The sequence below is a fragment of the Pan paniscus genome, chromosome 5, assembly GCF_029289425.2.
Source record: "Pan paniscus chromosome 5, NHGRI_mPanPan1-v2.0_pri, whole genome shotgun sequence".
Taxonomy (NCBI): Eukaryota; Metazoa; Chordata; class Mammalia; order Primates; family Hominidae; genus Pan; species Pan paniscus.
Window position 1 is genome coordinate 99849487 of NC_073254.2, and position 19879 is coordinate 99869365.

Genomic DNA, 19879 nt, shown 5'->3' on the forward strand with positions numbered 1-19879 from the left:
TGACACCAACCTAACCCCCTCAACTCTCAAAGAAAAATTAAAAATTTTTTAAATTTAAAAATTAAAGCAGTGATGACCTTAAAATCCGTGTCAGCTGAGTGTGAAACTTTGAGAGAGATTTCTGGTATTTCCCTGTACATTTTGGTCATGAAATTATTCATGGGCTGTCTCATTAGAGGCATTATGTTAAATATTTCTCATTTTTAGCTTTTCACATTTCACAGGTATTGTCAAATACAAGAATTAATATTTGACTGGAAATTTGGATAGACGCACTATATTTAGTGAGGTTTAATCATGTGGCAATGCCCATAAATGGAAGGCTGTGATTCACATTGCCACTGTTCAGGCTTTCCCTCTCTCTCTCTCTCTTTTTGGAGGAAACACTGGCCAGCATCTCCCCTCTATATTTGTGGGCATTCTTATATTGTTTTAAAAATATGGTGATGAGAATGAGTTGTATGTATTTTTAAAATAGCGTGCAATGGGAAACAAAAACAAAAGCAATCATTCTTGAGATGTCTAAATCTCCCTGAGTTTTGGGACTATGTTCTTAATATCAGTGTGCTCACTCGTCCAAGTTTTCCTCTAGAGGGAGCTTGCCTTCTCTTCCAGACCTCGCCTTCCTTGCCCACAGGGACTGAAGCCTATTTCTTTATTTATGCATTTATTTTCACCTGAGCCATTAGGAGTCTACATATCCTGTCATGTGACTATGCTCAGTAGCCGTAATAGCATGATGGAAGCTGGACATCAGCAGTGAAGAGGAAAAATGGAAAAAGAATCAAGTATGTTAATATTCTTCTTCTGAAGGTGGGGAGGGGTATTGAAGTTATCTTGCTATTTGGAGACAGATATAAGCTTGCTTTAAGAAGCACAAATATGATTTAATTAACAGTCATGTTTTTGCATTGCATATCACTTCAAGGATTTGTATATTACTGTCACTTGGTGATTGAAGAAATAGCTTTACATTTGAGCGCTGACAAATAATAAAAATGTACAAGTAAGAAAGACAGATTTTAAAGTCTATAGCAAATGAATTGCTTTTTTAAAAGAAAATGGGATATATGTACTATTTACATATAAATAATTCACACGACATTCAGGTACATATGCATCTGTGTATCATTTTAAATGACAGGCACCAATTTAATGGAGAAGCTAGGGCTCATTAGTTCCCTGAGTAGGATTGATTCTTCATAACTGGAATGGTGCGTACAGCTCTTAGATAATTTGTAATGAATTGAATTTTTCCTCAGCATACTTAATTAGTGACTCTTTCTTTTGCTACTTAAAAGGATATAGACATTTAAAAAGATAAAAGTTTGGAAATTCTGCTAAAATGCTGGAAAGAAATTAAGCCTTCATGTGCATGGGCTCTATGGGGAAAAAAAGCATAAGAAAAAAAGAAAATTTCATTTTGGGAGATGGAGATGGTAAGGGTTTTATTTCAAGAGCATCATATGTTTTTAGCCCATATGCAGAGTTATTTGGCAAATTCTACATGATTTATGTCATCCTGTATCTTCTAGGTGCCTCTTGGCCACATACCTTGGATGACTGACTCTTCAGCTCCCCTAATGGTAAACCACAGGAATACTGGAGGACATTTCTTTCCTTGGGGTTTGCACACAGAGAGGTTTGCTTTTTACTACAGTAACTTATAGATAAGTTCAGTCCAAACAGAAATGCTGGCCCATGTACTGGGAAGTAGACAAACATAGATCTATAAATAAGTTCCTACTATGTTCAAAAATGTGTTGTTCTCATTGACCCAAGACCTGAAATGGTCATTTCTGGCAACCTTTGAAAATAGATGCTGTAGTAATTTTGGTTTCTGTGTCAGTTTTTATTAGAATTAGTGATTATTTCAAAACCCCACTATGGCATAGATTGGATATTTAGGAAAAATCTAGTAATTTTAAATTACATTCTCCTTTGAGGTGAATTCAAACTCTGCCCTGTCTTCTATGACCAACAGCACCTTATGTATTAAACTATGCCAAATATTAAAAATAATAGCTTACTGCTCAGAAAATGTAGAGGAAGCCAGAAAAAGTAGAGATAATTCAGTGGGCTGATAGTGTGATTGAATAGTTAAAAATTCAGTGTCTATTGCCCTTCAGAGAATAATGAATCCAATTACATATGCTCACATCAGATGAAGATTAAATGCTGTGGCCAAGGATGAGGAGTTTGAGGGCTGTTCATTGGTGGGTAACAGTATAGGGGACCTGTCTTTCCACATTAAAATGATTTGGATTAATAGAAAGCAAGTCTACCAGCCTGGAATAGAATAGGAATTCACCATCTCTGAAGTCAAGATATTTAAGAAAAGAAATGTATGACCTGAGCTGAGATGACATTCGCCTTGTCTCTGAATTTTCCAGGATACCATTTCAAGCAAAAAATATAGTCTGAATATATGTAATATATAAGGTTAGTACACAACTTATAATTAGCTTAAAATAGCAACAAAAATTGCACAGCCCTTACTTACTAGCCCTTACTTCTGAGAAAGGAATTCCACTTTCTTTCAGTAGTTTAATTGAAGAAGATTTTTTCATGCCTCCTTTTAAGATGTTTTCTCTGTCAGTCTGTCTTTTCAGATTTACAAGACCTAAAAAGAGGATCTATAATTACTGTTAATAGAACTGTTTAATTATTAAGTGATGTGAGATTCCAACAAACATAAGTTCCCAAAACAATGAAACACAAAAAGCCAATAAAGATAAATTAATGTGAATAAAGTAAAACAAAGATGAGCTATAAGACAGAACAGATTGACCTTGTAGACACATTCTCAGGCTCCTGCTATGGGATGGTGCCACGTTAAATGTCCCACTACACCAAGGCTCCTTACCTACCTCTGCAACATCAGCCACAGCATTTCACATTGTTAACAGCAAATGACGCAGGGGAATATTTGGCATGAGTTTACCAAACAGTGAACATCAGAGTTTTGGATCAGGCCCAGAGGTGTGCTGCTAATGATAGTGGCAGGAGGCAGACAAATTCCTAGGCAGATAGGGGCGTGTCCCTGGTGAAACCTCGCCTCCAAGCCAAAGACAGCCTGAAGCCTGAAAACCAACCTGCCAGTTTTGGGTAAAGTCCCTGAATGGAGTGCTTTTTCCAGGCTTCCCATGGACCAATCAGCAGGCACTCGACTATCCCATAAAAATCCTGTACTCAGCCACACATTGGGACTACCTGCCTTTGAGTAGGGGCTACCCACTTCACATCCCTTCTCTACTGACAGCTGTTCTGTTGCTCAGTAAAACTCTTCCCCTCCTTGCTCACTTTGGTTGTCTGCATAACCTCATTCTTCTTGGATGCGAGACAAGAACCCGGGACCTGCTGAACAGTGGGGCAGAAAGGGGCTGTAACATTGTAGCCCTCTTGCCCTCTGCTGGTGCTGGGCAGCTGCCCCACGCAAGAGCAAGTGGCAGCAGGGCCAGGCCAGAAGCCACAGGCTGGAAGAGGGCGGTGGGAACAAACACACTGTAACACCCTCTTTGGGGTTCTGAGGTTGCTGCTGTCTTCAAAGTTTTCAGGCACCACCACATTCCCCTCATCCAGAAGCCAGAGCCCAAGGTGGAACCAGGTCACAGCATGCATGGCCCAACTGAAGGGTGAGCTCAGATCCTGCTGTGAGCACAGGATCTGAACCACTAGTGTGAGCCAAGCACATCCTGCTGGGCCAAGTGGGCAGAGCAAGGCCACTGGGCATGAGTGAAACTTGAGCAGAGGCCCTGCCAGCCACGGAGGTCTCTGGCTGGTGAAGTGGCCCTGAAAAAATCCTATGTCAGTAGCAAGCACTCCAAAAAAGTCTTGATTTGTAGTGTTTGTCAGTTTTCATGGTATAAATACTCCCACAATTAACAAATTCAAGATATGCAAGCAACGTGACAGAACACAGTTTGGGAAATGATAATAATTGGCTCTTGTGAGTTGGCTTCAGTGCACCCCTGACAGGCCATTTCTAAGCCTTGAAGCTTTTATCTGATTAACATGTATGAAAAGTTTTATAACCATTGGCCATTTTTCCAATCTTGTGCTGACCAAGGCATAGAAATAGAACTGTAGAGATGATCTGTTTTTAATACTTAGGAATATACCTTTATCCATTGGAGAAAAAATTCTAGGAAAAATGGCTACACTAGACAACATGTTCTGTTGTAACTGATGGCTCTTAAATCCATTCGCTTAACACATAGCTAACATAATTGTGAAGGACTGAAAACATTTTCTCTAAGGTCAGGAACAAGACAAGGATGCCTACTTCTATTCAACATTGTAATGGAAGTTATAGCCAAAACAATTAGACAAGAAAAAGGAATAGAAGGCATCCAAATTAAAAAGGAAGGAGTATTATTATCTTTATTTGCAGGTGACATGATCTTATATAAAGTCATACATAATCTACAAAAAACTGTTTGAGCTAATGAGTAAATTCAGCAAAGTTGCAGGACACAGAATCAACATATAAAAGTAAGTTTTATTTTTGTACATTAGTGATTAACAATCTGAAAATCAAATTTTAAAAAAATCATCAAAAAAATAAAATACTTAGAGAACCAATTTAACAAAGGAAATCAAAGGGCAAAACTTGTACACAGAAAACTACAAAATATTGCTGAAAGAAATTAAGGAAGGCCTAAACAAATGAAAAGACATCTTTTGTTTGTGGATTGGAAGATTTAACATTGTTAAGATTGCAATATTATCCAAGCCAATTACAGATTCAATGCTATACTTAACAAACATCCTAACAACCTTTTTCTCAGTAATGGGAAAGCTGATTCTCAAATTCATATGGAACTTCAAGGGACCCTAAATAGTCAAACCAATCAGGAAAAACGAAAACAAAGTTGGAGGATTCACAATTTCAGATTTCAAAACTTACCACAAAGCTAAAGTAATTAAAACAATATATTACCACCATAAAAACAGAAATACATATCAACTGAAGAGCATTAAAAGAATTGGGTGGGGACACAGCCAAACCCTATCAGTGGTCTTGGCACTCTTGTTGAAAATCAATCTGCCATACAAGTATGGATTTACTTCCAGTGGTCTTGGCACTCTTGTTGAAAATCAATCTACCATACTGTATGGAATGGTAGATTACTGTATGGAAATCAATCTACCATACCATATGAAATGATAGATTGATTTTCAACAAGAGTGCCAAGACCACTGATATGGTTTGGCTGTGTCCCCACCCAAATTTCATCTTGAATTGTAGATCCCATAATCCCCATGTGTCATGGGAGGACCTGGTGGGAGGTAATTGAATCATGGGGCAGATTTTTCCTGTGCTGTTCTTGTGATTGTAAATAAGTCTCATGAAATCTGATTTTTTTTTTTTTGACAGAGTCTTGCTCTATAGCCCAGGCTGGAGTGCAGTGGTGTGATCTTGGCTCACTGCAACCTCCGCCTCCCAGGTTCAAGCGATTCTCCTGCCTCACCCTCCCAAGTAGCTGGGATTACAGGCATGCACCACCACACCTGGCTGATTTTTGTATTTTTTGTAGAGATGAGGTTTTACCATGTTGGCCAGGCTGGTCTTGAATTCCTGACCTTAAGTGATCTGCCTGCCTCAGCCTCCCAAACTGCTGGAATTACAGGCATGAGCCACTGTGCCAGGCCTGAGATCTGATGGTTTTATAAAGGGCAGTTCCCCTGCACATGCTCTCTTGCCTGCCATCATGTAAGACATGCCTTGCCTTTGCTCCTCCCTCGCCTTCTGCCATGATTGTGAGGTCTCCCCAGCCATATGGAACTGTAAGTACATTAAACCTCTTTTTCTTCATAAATTACCCAGTCTTGGATATTTCTTCATAGCAGTATGAGAATGGACTATTACAACAACTTACTGGAAAAGGAATAATTTCCTTCACAAATGATGCTAGGACACATTCGATAGCTGCATGCAAAACACTGAAGTTGAACTCTTTCCTCCCACCATATACAAAAATTAACTCAAAATTGATCAAAGACCCAAATGAAAGAGCTAAAACTATACAACTCTTACAGAAAAACGTGAGTTTGCTTTTGGCAATAGATGTTTAGATATGGCACCAAAATCACAGGCAGAAACAACAAAAATATAAATTGAACTTCATCAAAATTAATAACTTTGTGCATCAAAAGACGCTATCAAGAAAGTGAAAAGACACAGAAGAAATTTTATTTGCAAGTCATGTATCGGAGAAGGGTTGAATATTCAGAATACATAAAGTATTCGTATCCAGAATACAAAATACAGCTAAACAACAAAAAGACAAGCAACACAATGTAAAAATGGGCTCAAGACTTTAGAACAGACATTGCTTCAAAGAAGATATACAAATGGCCAACAAATATGAAAAAAAGTTCAACATGATTAGTCATTAGAGAAATGCAAATCAAAACCACAATGAGCTATCACTTTACACCCAGTAGTTTGGCTATAATTTTTAAAAAGGGAAAGTAAGTGTTGGTGAGGATGTGAAGAAATTGAGACCCTCATACATTGCTTGTTAGAACTTAAAATGGTGTAGCCACTGTGGAAAATAATGTAAGTGTTTAAAATTTAAACATAGAATTATCATATAACCCAACAATTCCACTTTTAAGTATGCCCAAAATAATTGAGGACAAGTATTCAAACAAATACGTGTATACAGATGTTCATGACAGCAGCACTATTCGCAATAGCCAAAAGGTAGAAACAACTAAAAATCTATCAGATGAGGAAAGGATAAACAAAATGTTGTATATACATACACTAGAATTCAGCAGTGTATTAGTCTGTTTTCATGCTGGTGATAAAGACATACCCGAGACTGAGAAGAAAAAGAGGTTTAATGGACTTACAGTTCCACATGGCTGGGGAGACCTCACAATCATGGTGAAAGGCAAGGATGAACAAGTCACATCTTACATGGATGGCAGCAGGCAAAGAGAGCTTGTGCAGGGAAACTCCCATTTTTAAAACCATCGGATCTTGTGAGATTTATTCACTATCATGAGAACAGCACAGGAAAGACCCACCCCTGTGATTCAATTATCTCCTGCTGGGTCTCTCCCACAACTATCAGAATTATGGGAGCTACAAGATGAGATTTGGGTGGGGACACAGAGCCAAACCACATCACGGGGTAAAAATAAATGAAGTACTAATACATACTACAATGTAGATGAACCTAGAAAATATTGTGCTAAGTGAAAGAAGCCAGTCATAAAAGCTGACATATTGTCTGATTCTATTTACATGAAATATCCAGAATGGGTAAATTCATATAGACAAAGCAGATTAGCAGCTTCCAGAGTCCCGGGTGAGGGGGTTATGGAGAGTGCTTAATGGGTATCTGATTTCCTTTTGGGGTTATAAAAATGGTTTGGAACTAGATAGAGGTGAGGTTTGCACAACATTGTAAATGCAGTGAATGGCACTTAGTTGTAAACTTTAAAATGGTTAACCTTATATTATGAGGAATTTTACCTCAATTTAAAAAACAAAAGCTGAAAAAAATCTATTTATTTAGAAATGCAGTAACAGATTCAAGGCTCAGGCACTGAGAATCTGGGGTAAAAGGGTAAGCACCTCTGAGAGATGGATGAAGGACAACTATTGTTGGACATCAAGGTCAGAGCGGAGAGAAGACTGACACAGGGCTGAGCTGCAGGACTATTAACACAAGACTCCCAAGTCAGCATTGGAGCTTTGCAGAACTGTTACTTATGGATACCCATTAAAGTGCTCCATTCTCAAATAAACACCATTTTCTTTTAGAGGAGCCTCTCTCTGTTATTTAGGTTGACAAAGGATAGGCTGAGATGATTAAAGTAGTTCTGCCAAATATAAGCAAATTCTGATTTAGTAAGAAGAGACTATGCAAAAGGATTTTGCACGTGGGTTGGGGGCTATTTCTCAGGACCCCAGGAACATTGTCAACTCCTGGACAGCAGCCTCAGAGGGACAGATTTTTAGCTTAATGTAAAGAAGTTCCTAAGAGTCACAGTTTTAAAGGGTAAATGGGTGTTCCTGGTCACTGGGTTTATTTAAGCAACTACTAACTGTCCAATCCACAGAGACTATCAAAGTGTCACAAAATTGGTTCAAGACATCGACCAAAAGGCTTGTCTGAACCTGGGATTCTGTGGCTTTCAGAGTATAAGACACTGAGAACATAACCATTCACTTGAAAAAAAAAAAAAAAAAACCTCAAATATTATCTTACAGATAGACATCTTCAGCAAGTTTAACTTCAAATATAAGAGATATAGCATTTGGTTTTATTTGGGTTTGAATTCTTTTTTATTATATTTGGGTTTGAATTCTTCACTCCCCTATCTTATGAAGGCTGGCCTTGTCCAGAGGTTTATGGGGAAGCAGAAAATACTCATCCAAAACAGCCAAGAACATATAGGGAAGGAAAAAATATATTTTCCTCACCCATCACTAAATTTATGGCTGAGATACCTATAACGAAAGAAAAGCATACACATTTATGAAACAAAGACCCCAAGACAAGTTTAAACCTGTGTATTTTTATACTTAGGTTTGATGAAGAGTAGACAATTGTAAGAGAAATATAATTGAAGAACAAAACATTATGATCTAATGATAATGAACTGGGAAGTACTTAGTAAGGCCTGTTTGTTCAGATTCTTTTTGGCATCTGTGTCTTCCATAATAAGAATATTCCTTTCCTCTGGGTATAGGGTGGGCACCTCTTGAATGAGGGTCTTAAGACCTGCTTCAGGGAAGAAGAGGGAGTAGAAGGTGAGAGTGACCTTCCTGCTTCTGCTGTTTTCTCAAATGCCAAGGTGCTATATTTTGTAGTAGCATGTCCTGAACTCCATCAAACCCTAAGAACCAAAGGATAAAACAGAGTTGAGCAGGTAAACTGAGTTCCAAATTGAGGGAGAGGTCTCTGGAGGACTGGGGTAGATCTGAGGAAATCTGGACATCTGAGGGAGGAAGGAAGGAGTAACTGGAAGTGAGTCCATAGCAATGACTCGTTGATGAGGGAGAAGCTATGGATAGTTGCCTGCAGCAACTTCTCCTTTTAGGAGCCATCCTAGGCGGGCAGGGAGACTTACAGGGCAAGACTGAAAGCTGTGCATTTATACCTCTTAAGTAGCTCTCACTCGATGCCTTTTGACAGGCTGTCTGCTTAATTTATCCTCTTGGGCCTCTAGGTCTCATCTATCAAATGTCCTATAAAGAACTAGAGTGTTTTGAAGGTCTCTTTCCAGTTCTAAAATCCTAGAGTTTTTAGATTTTTCTCCACTCTGCCTAATTTCTTTTAGATTCTTATAGAACATCGGCTCTCCTTGAGTTTGAAAAGAAGCCTCATGAAGAAAATAGTCTGTTTCTCACTTACTTTGTGAAGTCTTTTTCCACTTGGATTTTCTAGAATTATAAATCATTATACTTTCATTTTTCTTAATTGAAAGGAATTTTGTGAGCTACATAGAATTTATTTTGAAATTTAATTATGTCTAGATTTAATGTTAGTAAGCTGTTTTTACTCACAACACTCTGACATCAAATGGGTGTCTAACAATTCAATTCCGACACTATCTACCTGGAATTTGTGTCAGATCCCGCAAGTTAAAGGGGTCAGTCCTGCATGACTGCCCCAACTTCAGATGCCAATTATAGAAGTCTCGGGCTACCCATACTCCTGATAGACCAGCTATAAACCGGGGGTTCCCACACTATGACTTCAAGTTCGATAACTTGCTAGAGCAAGTCATGTAACTCAGGAAAGTGCTTTACCTACTATTACTGATTTGTTATAAAGGATACAACTCAGGAATAGCCCAATGGAAGAGGTACATAGGGAAAAATATGGGGTGGGTGGGGGTAGTGCCACCTTCCTAGCACCTCAATGTGTTCACCAACCTGGAAGACCTCTGAACTAGTCATTTAGGGGTTTTTATGGAGACTTCATTACATGATTGATTGAATCTCAGGCCTCTGGTGATTAACCCAATCTCTAGTCCCTCTTCCCTCCCCAGTGGTTGGAGGGTAGGGCTGAAAGTTCCAAGCTTCTTTTCAAGGTTTGCTCTTTTGGATGACCAGTCCCCATTCTGAAGCTACCTAAGGGCCTCTAGACAGCAGTGATCTCATTAGCATGCAATAGACACTCATCACTCTGGAGATTCCAAGGGTTTTAGGAACCAGGGACTAAGACCAAATATATTTTTTAATACCACAATTAGTAAATAGTTAAATATGGAAAACTCTCAATTTTGCTTTTGCCACCAAACAAATTCAAACACGTTTTATCTAGTTTGCAAAGAAAGAATTCATAAAGAAAATAGTTCCTGTATTTTCATAAAGATATTGAATTTTAATTAAATATGAAATTTGGCTTCATATCCTGCATAAAGTTATAAAGCCACATTGTGGAAAATGGCATAATTTAGAAACAAAATCTACCTTGAGCTATTTTACTTAATATCTTCAGCTCTGAACTAAATAACTGCTTAATTCCTTTAGATAACCAAAGAACACTTAAATAGAAATTAAGAAAATTGTTTTTAGGTATTTTCAGTTTGAAGAACTTGCTAAATGGATTTCATTGATCTTCCCTTGAGGAAACATAGAATATTTTAAATCTTATACATTAACTAGCTAATTCAACAATTGGGTCCCTATTATATGCCAGGCTAGGTGCTAAGAATACAAAAGTGAGTACAGCTGGTCTCTACCTTTTAAGGCACTTAATCCTATTCTGCTCCAAGGAGGCAGCAGGGCAAATATGGCTCAGCTGGTTGGTTCAGGAGTCTGATTATCTAGGTCACACCTCACCTCCATTTACCAGCTACAAAATACTAGAGAAGTTATCTACTACATCCTGAGTTTCAATTTCCTCATCTACGAAAAAGGCATAATCATAGAACCTCAAAAGAGTGTCGTGGCTAAAATAGTTAGGATAATATTTAGAGTATGTGAAATATTTAGAATATATTTTTGATGGTTTTTTTTTTTTGGATATGTTAACTTGGTTAAGCTATGGTTCCAGCTATTCAACCTAATGATAACCTAGGTGCTGTGGAAATTGTGTTTTGTAAATGTGAGTCCATAATCAGTTGACTTTAAATAAGGGAGGGCATTCTAAATAGTCTGGGTGGGTCTGATTCAATCAGTTGAAAGGCCTTAAAACCAGGGCTGAGACTTCCCTGAAAAAGAAAACATCCACCTACGGACAGCAGCTTCAGCCTGTGCAGGAGAGTTCCTGATGGCCTGCCCTGTGGATTTTGGATTTCCTTATCCAGTTCCTCAATTGTGTAAGCCTATTCCTTGTAGTAAATCTATATCCATATTTAACTATATATATATTATTCTCTGTTATTTGTGCATTTCTGGTTGAACCCTGGGTGATATAGATGTCAAAATTGTAGAGTAGTGAATGTAAAGTGCTTAGCAGTAAAAGTCATAAACATTATTTAAAAAAACAACAATAAAAACAACAATCCATGTTTTGTTATGGTTGCTGGGTTTGGGAACCCTCAAGAGAAAGACTAGACATGAAGACGCCATTTAAACCAAGGCTTACAGTAACAAAGAAAGGAATCTAGGTTGAGGCAAATGCAAGAGCAAGCAGTAGGTTTCTCTCAAGGGCAGGATATAAGTCGGGGAAAAAATATCTTCTAGGTCTCAGCATGATGGCTTGCACCTGTAATCTCAACACTTTGGGAGGCCAAGGTGGGAAGACTGCTTAAGGCCATGAGTTAGAGAACAGCCTAGGCAATATGACTTGACCCCATCTCTAGAGAAAATAAAAGAAACTTAGCCTGGCATGGTAGCACTTGCCTGCAGTTCCAGCTACCTGGGAGACTGAGGTGAGAGGATCACTTGAGTCCAGGAGTTGGAGGCTGCAGTGAGCTATGATCATGCCACTGCACTCCAGCCTGAGTGACAGAGCAGGACTCTGTCTCTAAAAATGAACAAACAAATGAAAAAACAACCAAAAACTCATGTCTTAGTCCATTTGAGCTGCTATTCCAAAATGTCATAGGCTGGTTGCTTATAAACAACAAAAATTCATTTCCCACAGTTCTGGAGACTGGGAAGTCCAAGACCAAGAAGCTGGCAGATTTAGGGCCCGTTACCAGATTCCTAGATGGTGCCTTCTCCCTGTGTCCTCACACAGTGGAAGGGGCAAGGCAGCTCTCTGGGCCTCTTTTATTTGGGGACCAACCCCATTCATTAGGGCTCCATGGCTTCATGACCTAATCACCTCCCAAAGGCCCCACTTCCTAATGCCATCTCCTGGGGGGTTAGAATTGCAACATATGAATTTTGAAGAAACACAAACATTCAGATCCTAGCACACTATTTATAATATAAGGAACAGCTATATAGAATCAAGGTTGGAAATGGGTGGTTCAAGAGAAAAATCCTGTACACTAGTTGTTAGTTTGGCTTGTAGAATGATTTTTTAAAAAGCATTTAAAAATAATTTTTAAAAATGAACCTACAATCTGTTAAAAAATTAAGAGATTTTTGCATAAAATACAGATATCTGGCTTTTTTGAAAACCTGGAAGCTCTGGCCACACTAAGCCCATACTCTGTCTGGGTCATAAACATTTGATGCTAGTCCTTTCTGTGTGGTCTCCACAATGTGCTGTGGAAGACAAGGCACAGCTGCCTCCTGCGTTTGTAGAATCTGCTTGAACCCTGTGGGCATCTATGATACCCTGCCCTAGACAATCTCCTAAAACCTGGCCTTCAACTTTTCTTGACCTTCTTTGACCCAAAACTTCCATTCCCTACTTAGGCAAACTTTTCCCATGATCACTCCCTAGACTGTCTATTCTGAAAGTTTCATTTATTTTTTCTATATTGTCTTAATAATAGCCAACTCCCTAGACTGCTATACTTCCCTTCACGTTTTTGTTAATCTTACTAGCAGGTCACACAATGCCCGAATACGTTTCTCTGAGACACAGTCATGATGAAAGAGTACATAACTTCTACGTAGACATTAAAATAGAACATTTTTTCCCTAAACTACTTGTCACCTGGCCACTTGTACAATGCCAGCAGATGACTATGGGTCTGACTCGAGAAATAAAACTGAGGGAGTCAGGCTCAGAAATGAACTGCCTTGAAACACCCTGTACCATATCTAGTCACGTGACAATAAATACAGACATGTTTCTGATATAGTGGTTTCTGTGTACAGGCACACACTGACAGGTACCTTAAAAAAAAATGGGATGACAACATACTTGTATATAAGTACTCATCCTCACCTCTCTCTGTCCAATCTTAGAGGAAAATGTGTCTGCTTTAAAGTAACCTATGATCTGTGTCTCCCTGGTACCTCACTGAAGCTGGGAGTCCTCTCTTGACTGTTTTCCTCCACTTTCCACATCTTCCTCCAATTGGTTCCTTCCCTATAAGCTAGAAATATGTTCACATCACTGCCACTAACAAATCTTTGTCCTTACTATATAGGCCTTTGTAGCTACCATCTTTTTTCCCCCCATGAGACCACCAGGCTCCCTGGTAACATGGTTAACACTCAGTCCATTTATTTTCTTTCCATTCACTCTTCAACCCACTGCCATTAGCTATCCCTTGTACTCCCCAGATATGCTAGGGAAAAACTTATCAATGCTTTCCTAGTTGCCAAATTAATTTATTATTTTACCCTTCATCTTGCTAAATGTGGCCCTGTGTGTGGCACCTGATACAACATATCCCTCCCTTCTTAAAACTCCTTTCCAGGCTTCAAGACTACTGCTGTCTCCTGGGTCCTCTCCATCTCTAGATGTTGTTTCTCAGTTGCCTTCCCTGGTTTCACTCAAAATTCCTGGGGTTTTGGTGGGGAATTGATACAAGATCCTGATCCCCTCACTTCAGCCTGGGAAATGTAACACAGGCAGGGAAAATCAGATGATCATTCCAAGGAATGTAAGTCTGGAGTGCGGACACATGAGGGTGGGGAGCAGTTGTAAGTGGGTCAGCTGATGGCAGCAGCCTAGATGGCAAGCCACAAATTCTCCCCAGAGACCCTGGAGCTCCCTTCCTCTGTTCTCTCACGGCCTGAGTATTCAGCTGTTTATACTGTGACCTATGCAGCAGGTTTCCAATAAGTTATTCTTTATATAGTGCTTACAGTTACTACATCTGGTTTCTTTTACTTGTAACTAAAGACCTTTAATAGATACCCTAGAACTTTGCCCTGAGGTATCTTCTCTCCTCTGTGCACATGGGCTTTCTTCCTGGTAGCCCCATTCACTCTCACGGCTTCAGCCACCATCCATATGTTCTTGACTCCTTATTTATATCTTTAGCATAGAGATCTCTCATGAACTCTCCACCTGCAAATATAATCACTGTACCTAACGATTCTTCTCTTGGGTGACCCCCAGGAACCCAGAACTCAACATGTCCCAAAGTGCACTCATGGACTTTTCCCCGAAATCTGCTTCTCGCTTTTCCATTCTCTAACTCAGTGCCTGACACCACCATCCATTCAGTCACTCCAGCCAAATACCTCTCCTTCTCACTCCCTAATAGATTAGCAGTTGCTTGGTCCCCTCAGTTCCCCTTCTTAATGCCTCTCTTAATTGTTTACCTCTCTGCCTCTCCTCCCTGTCTCAGGCCCTCAGCACTCCTCCCCTTGACCATTGTGGCAGTCTCCTAACTTGCATCCACTCTCATCTCCCTCTCCCTCTCCTTCCATTCACTACAATCCATACACTCGAGTCTCATTTCTAAAGCAGTCTTTGCTCAAGTATCTCCTCTGTTTAAAATCCTTTTTCTCCTATTGCCTAAAAAGGCCAACTACTTAACGTGGCAAACAAAGCCTTTCAGATCTTACTTCTGCCCACTTTGCAGGCAGCCTGATATCTTGATTCCTCTTTCCTCATTGTAATCCCCAAACTCTAGTCATGTTGACCAAGCTGCCCTCCACCAAGACGCCACCCTCCTCATGCCCCCTCCAGCCCTCTGTGCTTCCCGCTCCCTTTGCCTGGAATGCCCTTCCCCACCCACCCAGACATCTGCTTAGTAAACACCTACCCATCTCTTTCTTCAAAAGGTTATCCGTGTTTTTAAAAATAAAAATAGCAATTTTATTGGAAAAAAGAAAGAAAACACAGAGAAGTTTCATGAAGAAATAAAGATGACCTAAAAAGCCTACCACCACTTAGAAACAAATGTAGATTGGAGTGGGGGAACATGTTTCCCTATCCTGGCTTCTCAGCAAAGCTGTGGTTGATGGGTAGTGAACTCGCCAGAGAGGCAGAAAGTGGCCCGGTGGTTGCAAGAGGTTGAGGGCAGGAGGGAATGGGGAGTTAGTGTTTCATGGGTTCAGGATTGCAGTTTGGGAAGACAAAAAAGTTCTGGAGACGGACAGTGGCGATGGTTGCACAAAAATGTAAATGTACTTAACGCCACTGAACTTTACACTGTTAAAAATCATTAAAATGGTGAATTCTCTGTTATGGGTATTTTACCATAATTTTTAAAAAGAGGAAAAAGGAAACAAGACTGATCTCAAGGGGTAGCAGTTTCAGTAACATTTTTTTCTTTTTTCTTTTTCTTAGAAAGGGAACTGGCTGACGTTCATGGTGGGGGAGATGGAAGGAACTGGTAGAAACGAGAAACAAAAAACCCAAGAGAGATTTCATTTTTCACTAGGATGCCAGGTATAAAATAGCACATCTCTTTTAATATTCAGAATAGCCGGAGTCTCCATTTCGTTATTACAATTATGTCTTTATCCCTTCCCAGGTTCTCCCCTTCCATTCTCTACCTCTTTGCGATCAAACTGAGCACCCCGGGGGTTTCCCAAACCCAGGGTTACCGGATCCTGAGCATGCGCGGAGGAGGGACAGGGAGCCGCCCACGCCGGGCTCCGCGGCTGCAGTTGCTGTTGTGGCCACAAGGTGGCACTGAGTCTTTGGCGGCCGCTGGCCTTCCCGACCGTGGAAAGTCGGGGCCGGGGGGCTAGGTAGGAAGAGCACACTCCTGTGAGGTTGCCGGGGGCGGGGCTCCACCTGGACCCCTGCTCTAGTGCTGCTGGCGCCATAGGAAGAGAAGATGTTTGGAGTTCTGCGGTCCTGCCTCTTCTGGAGTCCCGCTGTGCCTTACTCCTTTCAGAGCTTTCTGCCCTGTCCTGACAGTGCCCTCTCTTCCTAGGCCTGAGCTCCAGGTACTGAGCGACCCGAACCTTCCAACCTTCGCACCCTCCCCAACACACTTTCAGAATCTCCACGGCTGGGTCCAAAGGGGCCCTCGCTGGGCTGCACGTACTCTGGCCGCCTTAGCTCTAACTCCTGCCTCTCTAGGGCTTTTCCCTCTAACCCCAGAGTGCGGAAAATCCTCTATTTCTTCGCACAGAAGGCATGGTGCTTCCTTCAGGGTGCGAACCCCACTAGTTTACCAGAAAATGGACCTAGCACCCTCCCTTCTAAAAAAAATAGGAGGGTAGATGACCAGAAGCACAGATGGAAGGGCCAGACTTTGAAAGGAAGGCCCGATACCTCTATTGCTGAGGCAGAGCAAAGGGAGAAAAGGCAGAGCAAAAGTGGGTAGAAATAAAAATGCTTTTCGAGGGAAGGGAACTTAGAAGGCCTGCGGCCAGTTTTCCTCCCTATTTTCATTATGAGATAGATACAAATGTCATATGTGAAAATGAGAAGGAGAATATGAAGGGCAAAGCCCATGTGTGGTGGTAAAGAGAACTGCAGAAGGAGAGGCCAGGTGGCTGAGCCTTGTACGAGGGCCTATGTGTTGTTGGAAACCAATCGTTCACTCATTTATGTATTTGAGAGATATTTATTGAACATCTGCTGTGTGCTGACATTGTTTCAAGAGGTGAGAATACATCAGTGAACAAAATAGAAAAAACTCCTTGCCTTTGGGAAATATTCCAGTATTTCCTAAATACTAGAAGGAGAGGAGGACTGAAGATTGGGAGGACGCAAGATTAATTAGTAAGCAAAATGAAATGCTGGAAGGTGATACGCTGTGTGGAAATAGACACATCAGGATAGGGGATATCAGAAGTTGTGAGGGAGTTGTGACTTAGAATTTAAATAAGGTGTTCAGGGAAGCTCTCATTGACCTCAAAGACTTGAAGGAAGCTGGCCACGTTGCTACGGAGGACAAGCAATCTGGTGGAGAGAACAGCCAGCATAAAGGCTATGTAGCAGGAGTGTGGCTGGCATATCCATGTTGCTCCCAGAATATATGGGATGCTGCAGCAAAAATAGATAAAGCATGAGGTGGTTTGGGTGAGGCTGTGGAAGCATGGGTGTGGCAGAGGGGTAACCAGGGAAGAAAGTGAAGAAAGTGCTGATAATTGTGGTTCAAGGGAGTGATTCTGTGGTCCAGGAGGGCAGACAGAACTGGGAGGTCCTGACAAGGAAGAAAGGAGGCTGAGTAGGAGTTGTGAGAGTGGGGGATGCTGTGTATAAACATTGGGTGTCTCTGGTAGAATTTAAGATGTCATTGGTGGCATAGTTCAAAATGATGATAAAGGCAAGAGTGTGGCCTTGCGAGCAAGTGATTGAAAATGGGAAGTGGGCTAATGCATGGTGCATACCCCAGTCAACCATAGCCACAACTGTGCTCTTCTGCATGGGGGTTCAGCTCCTATTGAGTAATATAGGAAAGGGCTAAGCTGCAATTTCTCTCCTGCATTACCAACAAATGCCCAGTAGATTTCAGCATTCTTCCTCAAGCAGTTAGGGATGCATGAACGCCTGCTAGCAAATATTACAGGGCAAACAAAATTGTACCCACACATGATAGGAACCTTACATTCTCTGCCAGCACACTGATATCTCTTATAAGAGGTGGGTGATTTGGTTCTCCTCTAAGACGGTGAAGCCTGTCTGTATCTCTTTAAATCTTGGTGAGAGGCAGCATGGCGGTGTTGAGATCGAAGCCCAAAGAGGTGTAGCAGAATTTGAACAACATGGTTTGTGAGGTAGTAGCCTCCATTTCTCTTCTATCAACTCTTGATTTGAAAGAAGTGTTGTTGGGAGTGGCAAGATGGAGGATGAAAATCTCAACCCAACAGCTGTATGTAGTGAGACTTTAGTCTAGCTTCCCTTATCTGGGAGTGGCTTCTTTACTTCCTTACTGTACGTTCCCGTATCTTTCTCCACTATAATGCTGGCTATATAATGTTTGCTATCTTGTGGAAGAGAACAGATTATTTGAAGGTAAAGATGAAGTGTAAAAGAATGGGATTGAGTGAAAGAGAAATGAAGAACAGTGATGCAGCGATGATTCATTCACTCATTTCCTACTACAACAAATATACATATATATATTTGATACCTATTACATATGTATATATCAGGTGTCTACTAGCAACGTGGAGTCATGTTGCGGGGATTGGAGATGCATCAGTGAACAAAACAAAATTCCTGCTATTTGAGACCGACCTTGAGGAAAGACAGAAAATACATAAGGGTGCTATGTTGTAGGAGTTGAGTTGGAGGGATCTGGGAGATGATCAAGGAAAAAGATGTGAGCACAGGGGGCAGTAACATACAACATGCTTTACTGAATGGCTCTTGGATGGGGTTGCATGAAAGAGGATGTCTCTCCTAGTGTGAGACCATCCAGAGGTTTAGGGCAAGGGGGCCACTGTTTAGAAGGGGAGAAAAGCAAACAGAAAATCAAGAGAGAGGGGGATTAGAAAGGGGGCTTAGAGGATCTAAGTGATGTCACTCAGCAGTACAGCAGAGAGTCTGGGTCAGAGAGCTCAGAAGGGCCACAGTGTTCAGGGCCTTATAAGTACAAGGCCCCATCTGATCAATGAGCAACAGCTGTTGGGTGAGGCCTCATAGGGTACGTAAAGTAGGCAGGCTCCAAATGGCTAAAAATCTGTTTGTTTGTGCTATTTTTTAAATAACTGGATGTGTAAAAATTTGCATTTGGCATCAGCAGGCTTTTGAGCTGACAATTTAACCTGCAGTGAGGAAATAAACAAGGTAGGGGTCAATACACAGAATCAGTCTTTGGTTCATGAACATAACCTAGGTGCTAAGGAGAGGGAGCAGGGTAGGGAGGCAAAGTAGGGCAGGAAAGGGGCTCTGCTTTTGATGCATTGTCTGAAAAGGCCTTCATTGTAAGAGGACATCTGAGCAGAGACATGCATGAAGAAAGAGATTGAATGCCCTGCGTGATACCTGGGAGACAAAAGTTTCTGGTGCTTTTGTTTTGTTCTGAGGAGCCACTACAAGGCCAATGAGATAAGAGTGGAGTAAGCCAGGTGGACTGTGGTGGGGATGAGGCTATGTTCTGTAGGGCCACGCAGCTGCATACAATAAGGCCTCCATTTTGAGTGATCGGGGCACTGTTGGAAAGAGGAGAGACAGATTACACTTTGGTTTTAAAGGTGCTCCAGAATGCCACAAGAACAGATGTTACCCATGGAAGGAACGGTGGTGGCGTGGACAGAGTGGAAAGTGGTGAAGGTGATGAGGAGTCAAACTCTGAAAGCTTTTCAGGAATAGAGCTCACAGAATATGTGAGGAATTGAATGTGAGGTGGGAGAAGAAGGGTGAAGGAGGCAAGGATAACCAGGATGTTTGGCCCACGAGGTTGCCCTTTACTAGCTACATTTAAGTGATCATGATATAATGTGGTGGCTATTTGTCCCCACCCAAATCTAATATTGAATTGTAACCCCCAGTGTTGGTGATAGGGCCCGGTGGGAAGTGCTTGGATAATGGGGGAGGATCCCTCATGAATGGCTTGGGCCATCCCCTTGGTGGTAAGGGGATGAGTTCTGAGTTCACAGGAGATCTGGTGGTTTACAAGTATGTGGCACCTCTTTCCATGTGCTCCCTGTCTTGCTCCTGCCGCTGCCATGTGAGACACCTTCTTCCCT

General features: G+C 41.2%; 1 long non-coding RNA gene across 1 annotated transcript; it reads left to right on the forward strand.

The window, feature by feature from the left end:
- The first annotated feature begins 356 nt into the window (after positions 1-356).
- Positions 357-6302, forward strand: LOC129398132 (uncharacterized). Its single transcript, XR_008625851.2, has 3 exons — positions 357-788; positions 1536-1642; positions 5381-6302. It is a non-coding gene; the product is annotated as an uncharacterized LOC129398132 (long non-coding RNA).
- Positions 6303-19879: the final 13577 nt, after the last annotated feature.